This window comes from Rhea americana, unplaced genomic scaffold (genome assembly GCF_003343005.1).
Source record: "Rhea americana isolate MKP2758 unplaced genomic scaffold, rheAme1 scaffold_1, whole genome shotgun sequence".
Classification (NCBI taxonomy): Eukaryota; Metazoa; Chordata; class Aves; order Rheiformes; family Rheidae; genus Rhea; species Rhea americana.
Window position 1 is genome coordinate 17400844 of NW_028185038.1, and position 18239 is coordinate 17419082.

At 45.9% G+C, this 18239-nt stretch overlaps 1 protein-coding gene across 1 annotated transcript in view; it reads right to left on the reverse strand.

The window, feature by feature from the left end:
* The window catches only part of PLXNA4 (plexin A4), a 439477-nt gene that overhangs the window by 127409 nt on the left and 293829 nt on the right, over window positions 1–18239 (reverse strand). The gene's annotated exons all lie outside the window — the stretch shown is intronic.

Consider the following 18239-nt stretch of genomic DNA (forward strand, 5'->3'; position numbering starts at 1 on the left):
TGCTGCTGAAGCCACAGGTTTGAGGAAGATGTCTGCCTAGAAATCCATGGGTTAATACAAAAGGACAGCTCCAACTGCATGGCAATTACTTTTTGCCATTAAGCTAATGTTATGGACTTGCGCAGGGTGTCTTCAATGGATTTTGTTATTAGCAGTGCTATTACCCCCCATTAAAATCAGCTATAAAGACTAAGTGCGGATGTTAAATTATTCAGCCACTCCCAGACTTTGGATTCTTTGGTTCTGAGAGTGTGCAGGGGCTGTTGGAGGATTAGCTCCAGGATCACCCGGGAGAGTCCTTGCTCCCTGGAGAAGAGCTTGTGCCCCTGTGCATAGGTATTTGCAAACGGGGATCTAAGGTAGTGCATTTCTTTGGACCTTAGTTTGGGAAAGAAAATCCGATATATTGCCGAGACTGAGTGTTACAGAGCTGGGGGTCAGGTCTAGAACTTCACGGCTTAGCTCCTCGTTAGTGACCAAAACTAGATGAAATTAACACCTTAGTTTCAAACTGCTCCATCTTCCTGAAACAGGAAAATTTTTTAGGTCCAGGAATCGAAAAGATCTCAGCCATTCTCAGCAGACTCCCAATTTGCTTTGCAGATCTGAGAGAGCGAGAGCATCACTGCAGCTCCCTCTCTCTGCTCCCTGGGAGCCCTCATCCCATTAGTCTCCTTTTGCGCTGCCACATATTGGATCAGGAATTTTAAATGTGTAGTCTCCAGAGGGCTACAAGGATAGCCTATTAACTGCTCTCAAAACTGTAAGTCCCCTATCACAGAAAGAAAGCCAAGGTAAAATGCTGACCTGAGATTTTTGCAAACACTTTTGTAAAACAAATAGGCACAGCAAGAGCAACAAAGCTCTGCAGGGCGTGGAAATTCCTCCCTTGAGAACAACTTGGAAAGAAAACCTTTTGGGCTTGATGTCAAAAAACAAGTGCCCGAATTCTTCAAAAAGTCCATCCACCTTCCATTTATTTCCTCAGACTGTAGCATGGCAGAAATGTCTGGATCCTCTAAAATTAAATAGGCAGCTACCCAGGCTCGGTTCCAGTGTAGTAGCACAGCAGTTTACTGCTTTTACTCTCTGATGCACAAGCACGTCTGGCATTTGCACAGGAGGAACAACACCCAGGAATATGGTGAGTGTTAAGGAACCTGGTTTATATTCCCAGTCTTACCACTAAATGGGAATATCTTTGTCAATATCCTATCTGCTGTTTACTAAGTCTGGATTTAAAGCATACAACTCTTTGGACCAAAGACTCACTCTGTATATATCTGACATGTCTTACAATCCTGATATCTGTTGTTTTGCACATTGTAATACAGATAATAAAATATTGAAAAAAAAACAACACAAGATAAGCTTTGCTTTAGTATAATAAGATTGCAATGTCAGTCACTCAAAAATTAGGTACTTCTAGATTGAAAGTAGCGTCGGCATTCCTATATCTGCTCCCTGCCGTGGCACGTTGTGAGTCAGACTTTAATTACAGTATCACAGTTAATTATTCTTTTCTTTTTTTTTCCATAGGTGACCTTAATTCTGCCACTTGCTAACTTTTGACTTTGCATTCATTCTCCCTGTCTGACCTTTTAAACGCAATTTCTCTATTTCAAACTAAAAACAAACAAAAACAAAAACAAAAAACCCTGCTGCCTGAATCTGATTACAGGGGAGTTTTGCCAAGCAAACCCAAACTGAGCCTGGCTCTAGACCACTGGCAAGGTTCAAGCCCTCAGACAAACATCACAGACCCTTTCCATGCGCTAGGAGCGTAATTGGTTCCAGGTAACTGATTCTGGCCCCTGCATAAATCAAGACTAAAGAGATGGAGCCACCTACCCCCGGGTTTCTCAGCAGAGCAAGGTATCGCCCTCTCAAATCGGGCTCAGAAATGAGTGGTGTGAGCCAAAGTGCAGAAAAAAGCCCAGACACCGAAGGCAGCCACCCCAAGGGGACATTACAGTCCAAAAAGCGTAGTTCAGTAAGTTGTAAATAAAGAGAAATGGGACTTTTTAGTAACTAAATGCGTCCAGACGTAACTGCCCCTCATGGAAAGGTGATCCCCTGGATGGTGGCTACCCGCACGCTGCAGCTGGACTATGAGAGAGAGACTGAAATAGGCCAGCTGATAAAAAACAACCTAATCATTTAATCATTTCTATACTCTCTTCTGAGAAACAGCATGTATTTTGGGCCCTGAGCAATCGCTATGACTCTGCTGCACTCTCATCTGCGGCAGCTGATGCCTTCTCTGTTACTGCTTATGCAGACAAATACCTTGTACTGCCAATAATTGTTTCTCTTCAATAAAATATTAGTAATTCTAGCACACTGGCTCTGTCAATATGCCGAGATCACTTTCCACTGCCATATAACCTAATTCAATGCTATTCATGCTATAATTAGCTTGTGTGTAACTCCCACCCAGTGGCATCACGTTACACTAAAGACACCTAAAACAGTGTGTACCACCCCTGAACTTATTTGCATAAGATTACGGTGTAGACATGGCACTTCTCTGTAAGTCTTAATAACACTGTTATTTCATTATCAGCTGCATCTTTGTCAACTGTAAGTGTCCTGCCTCTTTCTAGACCATTAGTACAAATACTAAGAAACTAGTCCTACCATTGAACCATGAGGAATCCTATTTCCTGCTCATCTCACATTAAAATAAATACCGCTAACACTAACCCTCTGTTCACTATCAACTAACCAATTATTTTAATAATGTTAAATTAATACTTTGTGCTTCTGTGGCATCTTTCATCCAAGGATCTCAAAGGGCTTTGCCTGGAGCTAATTAATCTTCACGACACCTCCCTGCGGTTGAGACATTCCCACTCAGAAAAGGGAAGGGGAGCACAGACATGTGCAATGAGGCACTAAAGGCTCTTGTACTTTGCTAGGGCAGTGCAGCCCTAGTCCAAATTCACTCCACCACCTCCAGGGTTTGTCCTAAGTGCTCACTGCTGGGCGTGTTAATCTGAACCCTAAAAATCTCCAGAGAGGATGAGCCTCAGCGCACCCTTGAACTCTCAATGCACCTGGATAACCCAGGTGCAAGAAGGAGTAAATGGGAATACTCCTCTGTCTGCAAGCTCCATGATTTTGCTAAGCATGGCATGGAGAGCTGCAGATCATGCTGCTGCAGAGCTGCCAGCCTGTGATGTGAACATGTCTGTTATGGGGCTTAGCCTGCTTACACCTCACTTTGCCTCTCAGTGAAGACCCACCTCTATCATCCAGCTGCAGAAAAAAAAAAAAAAAACAACACACGCTCAAGCAAAGAAAACTAGGACCTGTATTCATCAGACTATTGGCTTATTTTTGGCCATATCTTTGCTTCTTCTAAGCCCAGTATAGTGGGGTCTTGATCCTTGCTGTATCTTCCTCATCATCCCCATCCTACCTATTGAACCGTGGGAGCTTCTCCTATATGTCTTCATTCTGAGCATTATGGCTCCATTTCCCCTCTCCTGGGGCCGTTGACTTTGGCATCCAGACCTGAGGAGGATCTAGGCTAGTGGTCAGAAAGCGGCTGATCACAGCATCTGGAGGGAAGTCGGAAAGTGGCTGTGATCACAGCATCTGAAGGGAACCAAGGTCAGCAAAACCTTTCCTCATCCCCGAGCTACGGGCTTTTCTCATTTGTGAGAACAAATTGAATATATTTAAAAGGCGCAGTGGCCCTTGTGCCTGGCCTTTCTAGCGGTAATTATTTTTGAAGACATTTGAAACCCTGATAAGATCCTACAGTGAATTTCTTTCCTTGTTCAGATTTGTTGGGTACGTGGTGTTCGGTCCACAGAAAGTGGTGTTCAGTCCACGGAAAGTGGTGTTACGGCTCCAGGCTCTGCACCAGTGGGGTTGGGTGGGGTCTTGCCAGGTGGTGGGACTGCCCTGTCACGGCCTGAAGCTGTCCCGCCTCGTGGCGGGGTGGGGAATTCTGCTAATTCACGCCATTAGCCAGATCTGGTGGCCCTGCTGGAGATCAACTAATTGACACTCTGAGCGGACAAAATAGACAGAGACTGATAGTCCAGAGAGGGGAAAGCCTCAGGTTCAACCAACCAAGAAGGAAGTTTCTTTAGGTCTGTATTTTGCTTATATATATATACATATATATATACATATATATATATATATATATATATTTCTGGAGGGGAGGGAGGAACACTGCAGACAAAAAAAAAAAAAAAAAAAAAAAAAAAACCCAAACCAAAACCCAAATCACAGAGTACAACACTGATTGAGGCTTTCTTGCTTATATCCGTAGATACTGAAACAGCAAAAGATTTTGATTCTTTATTTTCTTTTTTAATTTTACCAGAAGCTGACTAAAATACCCAATTTTCTGAAGTGAGATGAAAATAATTAAAAAAAATCAATTGCCAGTTTTCTGGCAAGAGAAGAAAAACATTCTTCTAATTGATTTTAATTAAAACAATTTTCCAAGACAAAAGAGTTTTGACTGAATCTGATCAAAAATTTCTGCACAGGACAGAGGGGATTTTTTGACAAATTGCAATTAGCACACTATACAATGTTTTACTCATAAAAAAGACAGAGCTTACTATTAGAAAAAAAGAAGAATTCTCATTAAGAAATTTCAAACAAATTTTTTGGGGGAGTGAGAAACCTTGTCATTTGGTGAACAGCAGTCATCTATCTACTGCTCTTGTATTGCAAGATTCATAGCCTGGCCAAAGAGGTGGACTCCCAGGGAAGAAGAGGGAAATGAAGCATGTGACCTCAGTGTTAAGTAGGTGGAGAAGAGTGAGAAACAGCTGAATGATGTGGGTCCGCCAGTTCAGCAAACCAAAATGAAATGCTTCTACCATCTCCAAATGGGTAATTTACAGGTATTGCTGTTTTGCAAAAGGTTTTGACATTTCAGCTTTCTTTTCCAATTCCAAACAGTGACATTTCCTGCAGGAAACAAATTCACTCAGCTTTTGTCAGATTAATCACAACCACCTTTTCATTACACCTTCCCTCCAAAGCTGATAACCTTGAGAGTAGCGAGTGGGACCAAGGCGCCATTGCACATCCTGCTCACACCAGCAAGGACAGACCAGCAGGGCTGGATGGCTGAGTGGCTTCCAGCCCAACTTGATGGGATTCCCAAGTCCATTTGTCAAGAGGCCTTTTGTCATCATGGGGTCACTTGCAGTAGGGTCCTGAGCTCATGCAGAGGGCTCTCCCCTCCTCTTCCTCCAGTTTGTAGTCGTATTATCACTCTCATCCTTCCCTCTGCCACAAGACTGAGATGTTGCCTTGGCAGGTACTGCTTTCCCCTTCCTCATCCTTTCCCATTTCTGTGTTTTTGGCCTGGACACTATTACACATGCTTTTCAGCTCATATCCTTAAATTTGTGCTGCCTTTTATCCTACCTTCTTCTCCTCAGGTTGTCTGTCTCTCTCCTAGATTCTCTTCACCAGTGATGTCATCTGTCCTTATCCTAATCCTCTCATCACAGAATCACAGAATCACAGAATGGCTGAGGTTGGAAGGGACCTCTGGAGATCATCTAGACTCCACCCTACTCCTTCCCCCTACTCAAGTAAGGTCACTTAGAGCATGTTGCACAGGATCACATTCAGGAGGGTTTTGAATATCTCCAGAGAAGGAGACTCCACAACTTCTCTGGGCAACCTATTCCAGTGCTCTGTCACTCTCACAGGAAATAAGAAGTTTTTCCTCATATTCAGATGCAATTTCCTGTGTTTCAGTTTGTGCCCATTTCTTCTTGTCCTGTCACATGGCACCACTGAAAACAGTCTAGCCCTATCCTCTTGACACCCTCCCTTAATGCCACTCGACACCCTCATGCCCACCTCAAGAGGGAATAGGATATGGGCAAAGAGAAAATGGTACTGGGTGGAGAGGATGGATGAAAACATGGAGAGGGGAGGAAGATGGGCACAGAGGGGCCTGCAGCCAGCTCACACATCCCAGACTGTTTGTGAGGACAGAGCTGTGCAGGGATAGTGTTAACAGCTATGTGCTCAGAGCCACAAGAGCTCCCATCCCCTCCCGTGCTTCACGATCTGACCCATCTATCACTTGAAGTGATGATCTTGTCCAGGTGAGTTGGGTAGATCCATCATAGGAGAAAGTTCAGGAAAATTCCCATGGAGAAAGATACAGGATGAAGGAAAACTTTAAGGGAAGCCTTATTTAGGTCTCAAGCTGAAACACTCTCTGCATCTCTGGACTGAGAAACACAGATGGTCCCAGCAGCCCTAGAGCAAGAGAACAGCAATATGCTGTGATTTTTCATTCCTTTCCTCACTTCCTCTCCAAGAAGAAATCTGAGAATTCCCAGGCCAGGCAGAGCCCTGAGAGAGGCAGGCTGCATTTGCAGGTGGTTGGCAAAGAATTTAACTGAGGAGACTCCCAGACATTGCAGCTCAGCATGGATTGAAAAAATGGGAATCTGGAAGCTAGCAAGGGCTAGCTAGGCAACAGGCACGGTGCAGTGAACAGCAGTCCTTGTCCCAGGGGAAAAGAGGAACAGGCACAGTGCAGCGAACAGCTGTCCTTGTCTAAGAAGAAAAGGGACACTTCCTCTAAAATGGAACAACAGAACTGGATTGTTTTTTCTAAAAGTCTCCAGTATTTTCACCATGCCAACACTTCTGGCTTGATGTGCATCATGAGTGAAGCTGGGGCAGGCTATAGAACCTGGGACTCACAGAAAACTTTTGGCATCACTACCTCTTCTGAGTTTTCTACTCTCTGAAAAACGACAGGTAGCTTCTGGTGAAGGGTCATATTCCCCAAACAAGCACAGGGAGCTTGTGGATGAGGCTAGCTCTTCACTGCTGTGATGACAAAGTTCCCTGAGGACAAAGAGGAGGGTGAATTACAAGATTCATCTAGAGTGGGACAGCACTGCAGACCAAAAGCAGTCTTTTGAGGTTCCCCAGATCACTATCTTTTTGGTTCTCTGTCCGAGCTCTGCCCAAAGTCCTTGCTCAAAGGCAGGAGGAGTTGTCCACTCAAGGGCTAACAGGTAGATCAGAGATGCCTTTTGCAAGGTGGTCAGCAGAGGGAGCTCAGTGGAATCCAAGTGCAACCCTCCTCGTGGCATTTTCAGCTAGTGCTGGGTACAGGAATCTGGAAATGGGACTACAAGACACAGAGAGAAATGCACCTCTGAAAGTCTCTGGAGTTTAAAGCACTTAAGTGTAGCAATCTGAATCAGGCTCATTAGTTGGGTACGTCTTTCAGGATGGGACATGATATGACCGCTTCCTTTATTTTAAGGGAAATGTTTTGGTTTCCCAGTTGGAAAGGAGGAAAAGATAGGAATAGATCAATTAAAGAGAAATGGAGATATAGGTCTGTTTTAGCCAAAGTCTGACCAATGTGTACAGTCGGCTTCACCTCTCTGGAGATCACTGTATCACAAGGAGAGAACAAGGCTGGGGAAGGAGGGAGCAGCTGAAATTTGCCTTTCCCTCCACTGGAACTGAAGCAATTTTCTGTCTGGAGTTAAGAAAAGTAAGGAGATTCAGTCCCACTTGCATGTAAAGTTTAAGGTCAGTTTTAGCAATGTTTTGACATTTCCAGATTCCCCGAGGGTACTAAGAATAGGATTGCCATAAATGTCGAGACACAGCCATCACTGACCTTAAGCTTCATGTGGTAAAATGGGGAATAGTCATCCCTCCCAGACTATTCTTTCTGGCCTCCAGGTTGCCCGTAGTGCTAGAAGATAGCAGAATCTAGCTTTCCTGGAATGAATGAGTTAAATTAATTCATTTCCTGGAATACTTCGCTTAGTACAGAAAGACAGGAAATGCTACAGAAAAAGAGGGACAAATTTGAGATGAGATCTTGCAAAGAACCATTCCTGCGAAACCTGTTTTGGCAATGAGAAAGGGGACGGATTTTCTAGCAACTTCATCTGCATCCAGGACCCTGCTGAGCACAGCCCAACTGGAACAAGACCTGACAGTCACTTGGAAATTATAACAGGGCAGGAAGGAGATACTATCGCTCTGATTTCTTCCATGAAGAAAGATTAAGTAATTCAGAAGACTGATGAAGGAACCAGATCCTTGTTTTATTCTGTGGCATTAACCACAAATAGGCTCTCCTCTCCAAGAATCCTTCTCTTTGCCCATCAAAGGCTAGGTGAGCAAAGAAAGACCGAAGGCCTTCCTATGGACTTGGTGAGCCAGAACAGTGGTTTCTCAGCTGGTGGTAGGGTATCTGGGAACCCAGAGGGTTGTGGATTATCTCTAAGAGACATGCAAATGATAACTTGAGAAGTCAGTGTTGTCATGAAGCTGAATCCACTCTGTGGAACTCTGTGTCTCCCCAGAGCAGTTTGTCAGGGACCATGAGGCACCAAGATTCAGACCGCTAACCAAAACTAATTCCCATTCCTTCTCCTTTTGGTGCCTGGCTTTTAGCCCAGCTGGGACAATACTGGGATAAAACACCAGAAGTCCCAGCCGTCCTTGGGCAGAAGTTCAGGAAAGGAAAGGCTGCCTTGCCAAAGCTCCCTCTTCCCTGGGTGCCTCCTGCCTGCCACCAACCCTGTCACTTGGCCAAATAGAGTGAGGATGCTAATTGCTCTGCCTGCTAATCTATTCTAATGCATGGTAATAGAAGCCGAGTTTCTGCCCTGATAACTCGCCCAGCTTATGCTGCAGAACTGCAATCCTGCCGCCTGCCCGTTATCTCTGTCCCCAGGTGGGCTCCTCCCTCCATCACAGCAATTGAATAAGCCCTCCCCTGGAGCCCTGGAGGGCGTGGATGCAAGGGATTTATTCCTCCATCTCCCGCCCTACAAAGGCAAACATTCAATAAACAACATCCACCCCCCCCTTTCCCTGCTTTGGGGAATTTCATGCCCCTTTTCTTTCCCCTCTTCCATCTCCCCAAGTTTCCAGATTGTCTTGTCAGAGCTAATCTTGCCTAGGGAGCCCAGGGTTGGTTTGTCCAATTCAACCTGCTCCCTAGTCCTAGCCTATGAATGAAGGTTGCTGGTTCAGAGGTGGCCCAGGGACCACACTAGCTCATACACTGCTGGGATGCAGCCACAGAAAAGAGAATTGTGTGCGAGCATGTGTGTATGCAGGATAGATCGTTGATGAGCATTTTGATGGCTCATTCAAGCCTGAGATGAACAGGCACATTTCACATGCAAATCCCTGGAAACTTGGAGCTTTTGTCCAATGAAGGTTTAGCAATTGTTTGCTTACACTGGGGGAGAAAAGTGTGGAAATGAGGGAGGAGGTCTGAGGAAGGTGTTGTGGAAATACACCCCTCAGCTGGCCCTGCTCAGCATTACAGAAAGGCCCTATCCCTCCCTTCACAGCAGTGTGACAGCCATAATACTCAGAAAGGCCTCGAGAACAAAAAGCCCCAACCAGTTCTGCAGCATCAGTGTCAGTCAACAGCCAAGGCTGAACAGCCTGGAGCTGGGGGCAGGACTCCACTGACTCCTGGTGAGTCCAGCCTCGGGCTGCAAGTGATGGCAATGTTTCAGCTCCAGTGAGAAATGATCTAGCTGAGTTTCATTCCCTTTAGGTATCAGTTTCTAGCGAAACCCACAGCATGAAGCTAGACTGCCCTAGAGAGTGCTGATATTTGCAGATTTCCACCTGGTACTGCAAGCTCACTTGAAGTAGTAACTAGCAGCAACCACACTGGTCCCTGCGAGAAACCTCTTCCCCGCTGTGGAAGTGGTACCAACAAAAAAATAACACGTATGTTTGACACACTGAAGCACTGGAATTGCCTGCCTTCATCCACTGACCTTTTCTAACCTCCTGTAAGGGTCAAAAATACGAGGAAAGGACATCTCAGAAGCTTCAGGGTCTGTGCTATATCATCCCTTAAATCTGAGCCCTGACTCCTTTGTTTCCAAACTAACCAGGCATAGCACAGGCCTGGAAGCTAAAGGCAGGGAGAAAATCGCAGAGCACAGATTCACAAGCAGCAGGCAGAGCTCAAGCCAAAGGCAGACATGTGAACTACCGTCAGTGCAGAGTGCCAAGGTGGGCTACGTGAAAGAAATCGCAGGAATCAGTCTGGAACCGTCTTTTTCCATCTGCCCATAAAAGACTGGGCTTCAAATAAAGATGGAAAAACCCCTGAAGACTCAGCTGAAGTCTACTTGAGTAATGCAAGCTCTCCTTCTGTCTCTGAGGAGGCAGTAAAATAATTTTCCCAGCACTGCATTCACTTACACTCATTTTAAAGAAAATTAAAAAAGAAGAAAGTGAGAGAAAGGGAACAAGGTTGATAGATAAGGCAAGTAATTAATGAACAAAATTACTTTTCCCAGAGAGCATCCTATCATGGCACTTCCTATTCATGATAACAATATTTGGGAGTGTTTTCCCCAGAACCTGAGCAGATAACACCTACGTTCTCTTGCGCTCCTACACGCTCCCCTCAGCAAGGGCTGATGCAAATAATTTTTTCAAAGGGGCTAAAGCTCTTTGTTCATGACCTGATTCAGATGCCTGGGAACATCTTCTCTGAATTCTTCATAGGAGCCTCTTTTAAGTAACTCTGGAGAAATTTTTTCAGTCTTTTCCCTATTATTGTGGTCCAAGAGCCAAGTATCTGTTGATGAAGGTGATAGGAGGTGCTCAAGCTTTCAGAAATGTAAGATACAGAGTGTGTTGCTCTGGGCATGAGAAGATCAGAGCTAATTCAAATCAGTGGGTCTCAGGCTTCCCCAAGAATCATTGCCAAAAACACAGTGGAACCTAGGAAAAAATAGAATCAAGGAATATAGCATCTGTGTCCAAGAAGGCTTGCAGATAGGTTTTGGGAGCCACAGGAAGTACACTGTAAGAGGTCCCTCACTTCTACAGTTACTGAGTCACTGCCAAACACAGCCAATATATAGTTTAATTGCTCTTTCACTACTAGCATCTGCTGTCCTGGCTTGCAGAAGAATAGTAAGAAAAGAGGAAGTGTTTCCACAGAGTAGATTGTTGGGTTTGAATACTGTTTACCACCTCTAGAAACCCCTCACTCCAAACAGTCCTATCCAGAAAGTAGTGGGGCATAGGAGACCGCATAGAGCTGCTTAAACCAGGTTCTCACTCCCCACTGCTCCTTCTGGCCTTCATCACCATCTCTTCTTCCATATCACTCTCTGTCTGCTTCACTTACCTCCTCCTCCTCCTCCCTATGCATATCCATCCATCTGCCCATGATGCCCCAGCAGCAGAGTCAACAGGCAGTAATGTGTGCTGTAGCTGTGATATTTGCTGCTGGCAGAGACAGTTCCTCCCTCCAGGCCCAGACTTTCTCCATGCTCTGCAGCCGTGCAATTATCAGAATGAAGAAGCAGGGAATGACACAAAGAGAACTGTGCTGAGAACCCATTATCATACAGGCCTCCAGAGGGAGGTGTCTGTGGCTCAAATTGGAGGGGAGAGGCACTCCCCAGGGTGAGTTCACCCTCATTGGGGAAAAACAGGCTGAGTACCTTTTAGCCCTGACTTGGCTTTCTCTGGAGGCAAGTAGAGAAACAGCTCCAGTCTGTTGGGACCACCACCACCGAGCCTGGTGTCTAACCAAGAAAGCCCAAGTGTTACATGATGGGGCTGTGATGCCACCTCAGTCTCACCATTACCTGCCACTTCTTCCATTCCTTACACACCGTCACGCTGTGCTGCACATGGAAAGGGCATATCCTGCCCCACTCCTTACCCTCAAGTAATTCGCTACCTTGCTTTTAATCCTTGGAGATTTGTCCCCAGACCAATTCAGAGCCTTACCTCCCCATTGTGCTGTTGTAACAAGCAACCTCAGCTGCGAACAGAGGGAAAATGGATTAATGGCTGGGGAATATGCCAGAGGCACTCACATGGTGCAGTGATGCCACTGTATTGACACTGCCCTGGACTGCCAACAGGTCTTCTGCATGGGCTGGTAGACCTGAGCAGTATGCGCTAACTCCCCACTCTTCTACAGCCAACGCTGCTCTCCCTGCTCTCTAGCACCATGTACTGTGCCCAGCTGCCTCTGTGTTCAGACAGGCACCACTAAGATACAAAGTCTAGTCCCACCCAGTCTGGGAGCCCATCTCCTCATGAAGTGAGGTGACAGGTCAGGCACCCTCACTCAGCTTGACTTGTGGAGCTTCTCACTTCACAACGAGAGAAATCTGAGACTTTTGTGCTCCTCTGTGATAGGATTTGCTGCTTGAAGGAGAATGTGCCCATACAGACTCACCAACCTCACGCAGACCATGCCTGAAGCTCCCAATCCATCTCTAGGGATTTAATCTTTGGAGCAAGGAAGAAGCACAGGCTAAGCTGGATGCACACCCTTCAACAGGTTAACTGTGTCAGAGGTCATAAATAAAGGAGAAAATGTGTTTACATGGCAGTTGTCAGCTCCTCACATTGCTGATGTGCCAGCTTTTGCTTAGAGCTAGAGCTTCCCAACTGGCTAAGTCAGTGTTTTACCAGCCCTTCACCCTAAATCTCACAAGAACAGTAACAAAACCCAAAGTGTGCCATGTCCTAACTTTCACAGCTCAGCTCCTTGTCATACTGTACAATAAGAACAGAGAATTTGGGGATGGGGAGGGATCAAGAGGAAAAAGAGAGAGGGAAGGCATTTAATCTCGGTCTTGTTGTCCTTCTCTGCCCAGGTCTGCTCTAGCCAAGAAGTCAGAGAGCAATGATGTTTGGAGTTAAGCAGAAGTCCACTCAGAGGCAGCCCAAAAGAAACACTAGGATCATGACCTTAGCATACCTACCCCCAAAAAAATTATTGCTGCCTTATATCTGTGTTGTTTCAGCCATTTGGCCATAAGGAGATCCTCAGGCATCATTCCCCAAAACACACAAGGAGCTATTAGTCCGGTCTGATACACCTCACTGAGCCCACCCCTCACATCATCAGGCAGAGGAAAGCACTGCCCCTGTCTGACCTACAGCTTTTCTGGGACCCTCAGCTAATGCTCCAGCTGCAAGGGAAAGGCTGTCGGCACATGATATATGAATTTCCTCTCATCCATGCATGGCTGGAAAGGATGGGTTAAACACTGAAAAATAGCTGTGGTGGTATGGATGACCTCCAGCAGGCTGAGCTGTCAGATGCGTGGCAGTAGAGCTATTTATTATACATTCCAGGTGTCCATCTCCCACGCATTTTCCCCATTTCCTTCCCTTACAAGCCCATACCTGGACATTGCAGGCTGCCCTCCTCTGGGAAACTCTGAGACCGCTGGGTGAGCAGAACTGCCATGATGAGCTGGCAGCTGAATGAGAGCCAGCTGGGAAAGATATTATTTCTTCCAGCCATATCTAGGGACAGCACATACGGAGTCATGGTACTGAGGATCTAGCACGAGTAGGTGGTGGGCAAGACGGGAGATACTGAAAGAGGTGGGAATTCACAAATAGGTCTGTAGTGTTGGCTCTGGTGCACGATCTGGTTGTGTGAGACACATCTGTCAACATGATGATTCATGATGAACAAGGTATGCACAAAGGGAGCAAGGGTGACCTGTTAGAGTTGGCCTCCTTCCAGACCACATCTATAAAATTCAATCCAGAATCCTGAATTCAAACCATCCACCTAATGCAATGGTTTCAGGACTCAGGATTTGAGGTGCTACTAGGTGGCAGAGCAATCGTCAGGCACTGCACGCTGAGGGAAAGACAAAGCAATGAGAACAAACCCCATGGTGTGTTTGTGCTCTTGGGCAGGTTATAAATAAGGAGGAAGACACAAGACAGCCGAGTTGGAACTAGAGTCAAGTCTGTTCTCCACATGTAGGGAGACAGTGGAATAAAAAGGTCTAGGAAAGTGTCTATGCTATGAAGATAAAGAGCAGTTGTGACAGTAGGCTGAAGTTAGTTACGCCTCATGACTTTAATGGTCCTTACTCCAACTGCCACACCTTGCTTAAGGAAAGGACTGGTGCAACTGGCTGTAGCGTGCTCAGCTTCACTCGTCCCTGACCACAGAAACAACACAACTGCTCAGCTCTCTGGCACTAAATGGGCTCCGGCTCTCTTTGCGTAGGGAGCTGCCGAGCTCAGGCAGCATCTGCTCCTGAAGGTATGCTTGTGTGGATGTCTCTGCTTCAGAAGAGGCTTGGACTGGGGTTTATCTCAGCCTGCAGATGTATCCTCAGGAGCGTGGATAGGCTGGCAGCACTGGGAGACAACGGGTGCGTGGTGCCGACTCCAGTCCAGACCTTCCCCTGCTGGAGCTGTCCCCGCAGTCCGGGATGTTCGGTATCGTTTGAATCTGGTGCAGTGCATGAGGTAAAGGTGTTATTATTCAAGCCATTGGTTCCAATGAGATTATCCAGTCTAATGGAGCAGCTTGCATGGACCTCCTCTAAGCCTGAATTTTCACTGTCAGAGAATTCCCAGTCAAGTGGAAAATTAGAAGGAGAAGGGAAGAGGGGGTTGTGGAGGAGAGAGGGGAGGGGATGATTAAGTTCTCTAGAAATTAATTCATAACTAGAGGAAAGGAAATAATAACTCCCCAAGCCGATGGACAATCCCCAGCAAACACATTTCAATTTGGAAGCCAGCTTTGCTGCTGCCGCATCATCCGCTTTCTGGCTCACACTGCTTCATTGATTTAATTTTCTACCCACGGTGTTGACTTTGTCCTCAGACTGCAGCTCCTACTTTCTACCCGCCGAGGCCAGAGCATCTCAAAGCCCTCTCACTACCCTTGGCCGCCCGACCCATGGCACTCAGCTTTGGGCAGTTCTGGTGGCGTATGGGCTGTAAGCGTGGCTAGACCTTGAGTGATGCACTGAGGAAGAGACAGGGAGGCAGGAAAGGAAGGAACGGATCTTATTTTTCAATTCCCTTCATTTCTGGGGGTCTTTTTTGTCCCAGCGCTGGATGGGTCTAGAAACTCTTATGCAGTGCACACACGTGTGCTAGGTGGAGCTCACAGCCAGCCCCAGCATGTTTCCCCCTGGCATCTAAATCTGTATCTTGGTCTATCTTTTGTATTTGTGACCCTACAAACTGTCCAAGCACAGGAAAACCTCTAAATAGTCTAGAGGTGAAAACATCTAGACTGTCAAAGCTACAACAAAACGTTTGTTGGGTGAAATAGCTTCAAAACAGAGTTGAATATACTCTGAATACCCAGGGACAACAGGGCTTAGTCCAGGACCTCATACAACAGCAGTGCCACTAATAGTGCCAGATAGCATCTTTGTCCACAATAATGAGAACTATCAGACTACAGGCTCCTGAATGGCATCTTTTGGCCTGACTCTCAACGAACCATGTCCTCAGGTAGCAAAAAGAAGATATGTTGCCCAACCACTGCACAGACATCAGAAATGCCAGTATCAGTGCAGATCTTTTGGCCCTTGGATATCAGGACAGGGTCCAATTGAATTCCAGTTGTTGAACAAAGGCTTTGGCACCTACAGGCTTGAATTACAGCAGGGGATGGAGGATCCTCAGCAGCAAGGGATGCCCGAGCACAGACTTCTGCTCAGCTGCTTGGCAGGGTTTGCACATATAGCCTCCCCAAAATGGCTCTGAGATGGGGCTGGAGAGAGTTAACATTGTTTATCTGATTCCCCAGTGCAGTTCAGTAAAATGTTACTGCTTCCCAGAGGCATGAAATATAATTTTGCCTTAAAGGTTAATAGTATGCTACTCACTGAGGAAAGAAACGAGCGCTTGAAAAAATCTTTCATTAGGATCCCAGCCCGCTGCACTTCAAATGGTACCCCAGGCTCTGACCACCAAGAGGGTTGGCTTCTCCTAGTCAAAGCCTGCTCTCCAACTCCTCCCCTCTGCACAGCCAGCATCAGCAGCTCTGTTTCCAAGAAAGCTCTCTTTCCAGAAAATCAGAAGCTTCTAGTTCTGAATTTAAACTAAAGGCAATACTCAAGAACTTTGAGCATGAGTCCCTTACTCATGAAATGCAGCTGATGTTTCCCTCTACTTTAGGGCAGCAGAATGGGGACTTATTATCTGTGTTAATAATAAATGCAGTGAAACAGAAAAAAAGAACAGCCCTTGTGTTAGAGCAGAAAGATGAGAGCTCTCGGCTGCCAGAGCTTGTCAGGGAAGAACTGCCCTGCGTTCACCCACTCCCCACTGAAATGCTGGCCCTCCATGCCCTATGGATGGTCTCTGCTGCTAAACTCCCAGAATATCCTCTTTAGTGGTCGGTGTTACTGTGCCCCCCTGCTGCCAACCAGAGGATGTGCCTCTGTGTCTCTGGATTGACACAGGATGCAATGCCAGCACGGTGTCTCTTGAGCCTCCCAGCAGATCCATCACTTCCCCCAGTGGCTCAGGAGAGGATATGAGCCACAAAAGGCTGCAGAAAGCTAATCTGTTTGCTATACAGAACAGCCAATAATATGTGGGACGTTTCCTATTAACCACCACACATCCAGACAATTACTCTGATTGATTCCAATCAGGTTTTACACCGCACTTTATCCATCAGCACAAAGCTTCGCTGCTTTGTAATATCATGGGGCAAGCCATTCTTAATGCAGGCTGCCAAACAGTATAGTGTCAGCATTAACAGTCACAAGAATTGATGAAGTAAATGCAGCATTAGGATGGCTGGGGTTTTGCAGTCTCTGTATGGAAAGCACAATAAAAAAATCTATTAGAGCATCCACACAACAGCAAGCTCACCAATAATTCTTCCTGTGAGCTGAATAAATTTCTAATCCAATGGAAGGGATTGAAAGACTTCCCGAGATATGTTTTCTGCATCCAGGATTATTACAGATGCATGATATTCATTTGACGGATGGATGGAGAGATAGACAGACAGATAGAGAGATAATCTGGACAATTCACGTATTGCCCCTTAGCTGGGACTAGGAATATTTTTCCCTCAAGTCACACAAAAAGACCATCAGCTTTGTGATTGCTCCTTTTAGTATTTTTGTGGTTGGCATAACAAAATGAGGCTGACAAATGTGAGAAACATAGAGGTCTCCATGAAATTTGGAAACACTATTACTTTCTCCAGGAAGAGAGGAAAATTATACTTATACTTGACCCATGCCCTGATGTGGAAAACTTTTGTGCAGCAGAAAACAAAACTTTCTAAGGCTGTGAGCCAGGAGTAGCAAGAACTACTGGACTAGGACCTAACATCTGTAAAGAGGGCATGACCCCAGATACACAACGGGTGAATTAAGGAAAGAGAGATTTACGTGGATAAGAAACCATCCACGGAGATCCTATTTGTGTCAATTCATGTAGCTGTGCATTTACACAGCACTTAAATGAGTTAATGCATGAGGTGTGTGTATAAATGCACACACAGCATATACACAGATACCTGTCTACTATGTAGAGGGAGGAGAGTAAACCCTCCACCTTCAGCATTGAAATAAACCCCTGCTGAAGAGCCTGAGGAGGAAAATTTCCCCATGAGTAAAATACTACAGAATAGCCAGCTAGCATGTTGCTTGCCTCTTTACCTGAAATCGTGAATGCTGGCCCCTGCTGGACATAGACCACACAGACTGATGCTTTGATCCAGCACAGCATCTCTGGAGCTCCCCTCCCTGCTTTGCACAGGGCACAGTGAACCCGTGTCCGAAAACAGGGGAGAACCACAAGAAGAAGTGTGCTGCAGGGCCAGAGTGACTAGGACCTTCCCGAAGAGAGGGGAGTTGTTGGAGCCGTCCTTACAACCACAGTTGAAGACCTTGGAACACTTCCAACCCCAGAAAAGACAGCTATCATTTCTTCTCATGAAATGAGGAAATTTATTAGACAATAGGCCCAGCCCAGAGTTTCTGACTGTACATGACAGTCTCACCATCACAGGCACATTACTATCCAGCCAGAACATCTGGAACTGGGACATATCCCCCCCTAGGTCACTCCCCCCAACCCTGCACATCTTCCTCAAGGATCTTCTCCAGACTTTTTTACAGTCCTCTCTTAAATGCCTTATTGATTTGTCCTACCTATTCTGTTAACTTATTCCACAAGCAAATAGATTTCTTTGCACCAGGACCAGTGCCATTATTGCAGCTGCACAGACCACTGTCCCTCAGAAGATGAAGGCCAGCATAGCATCCACATCACTTCAGACGCCTGTATCTAAAGTTAATAGCAATGAAACACATATCTGTAGGTTTTTATTCATCTCTCCCTCAAATTGCATCCTAGAAAGTACTATTTTCTCTCTACTGCCCACATAGGGACTCTGGATTTATAGACTAATAGACACCTCCACCAGCAGAATG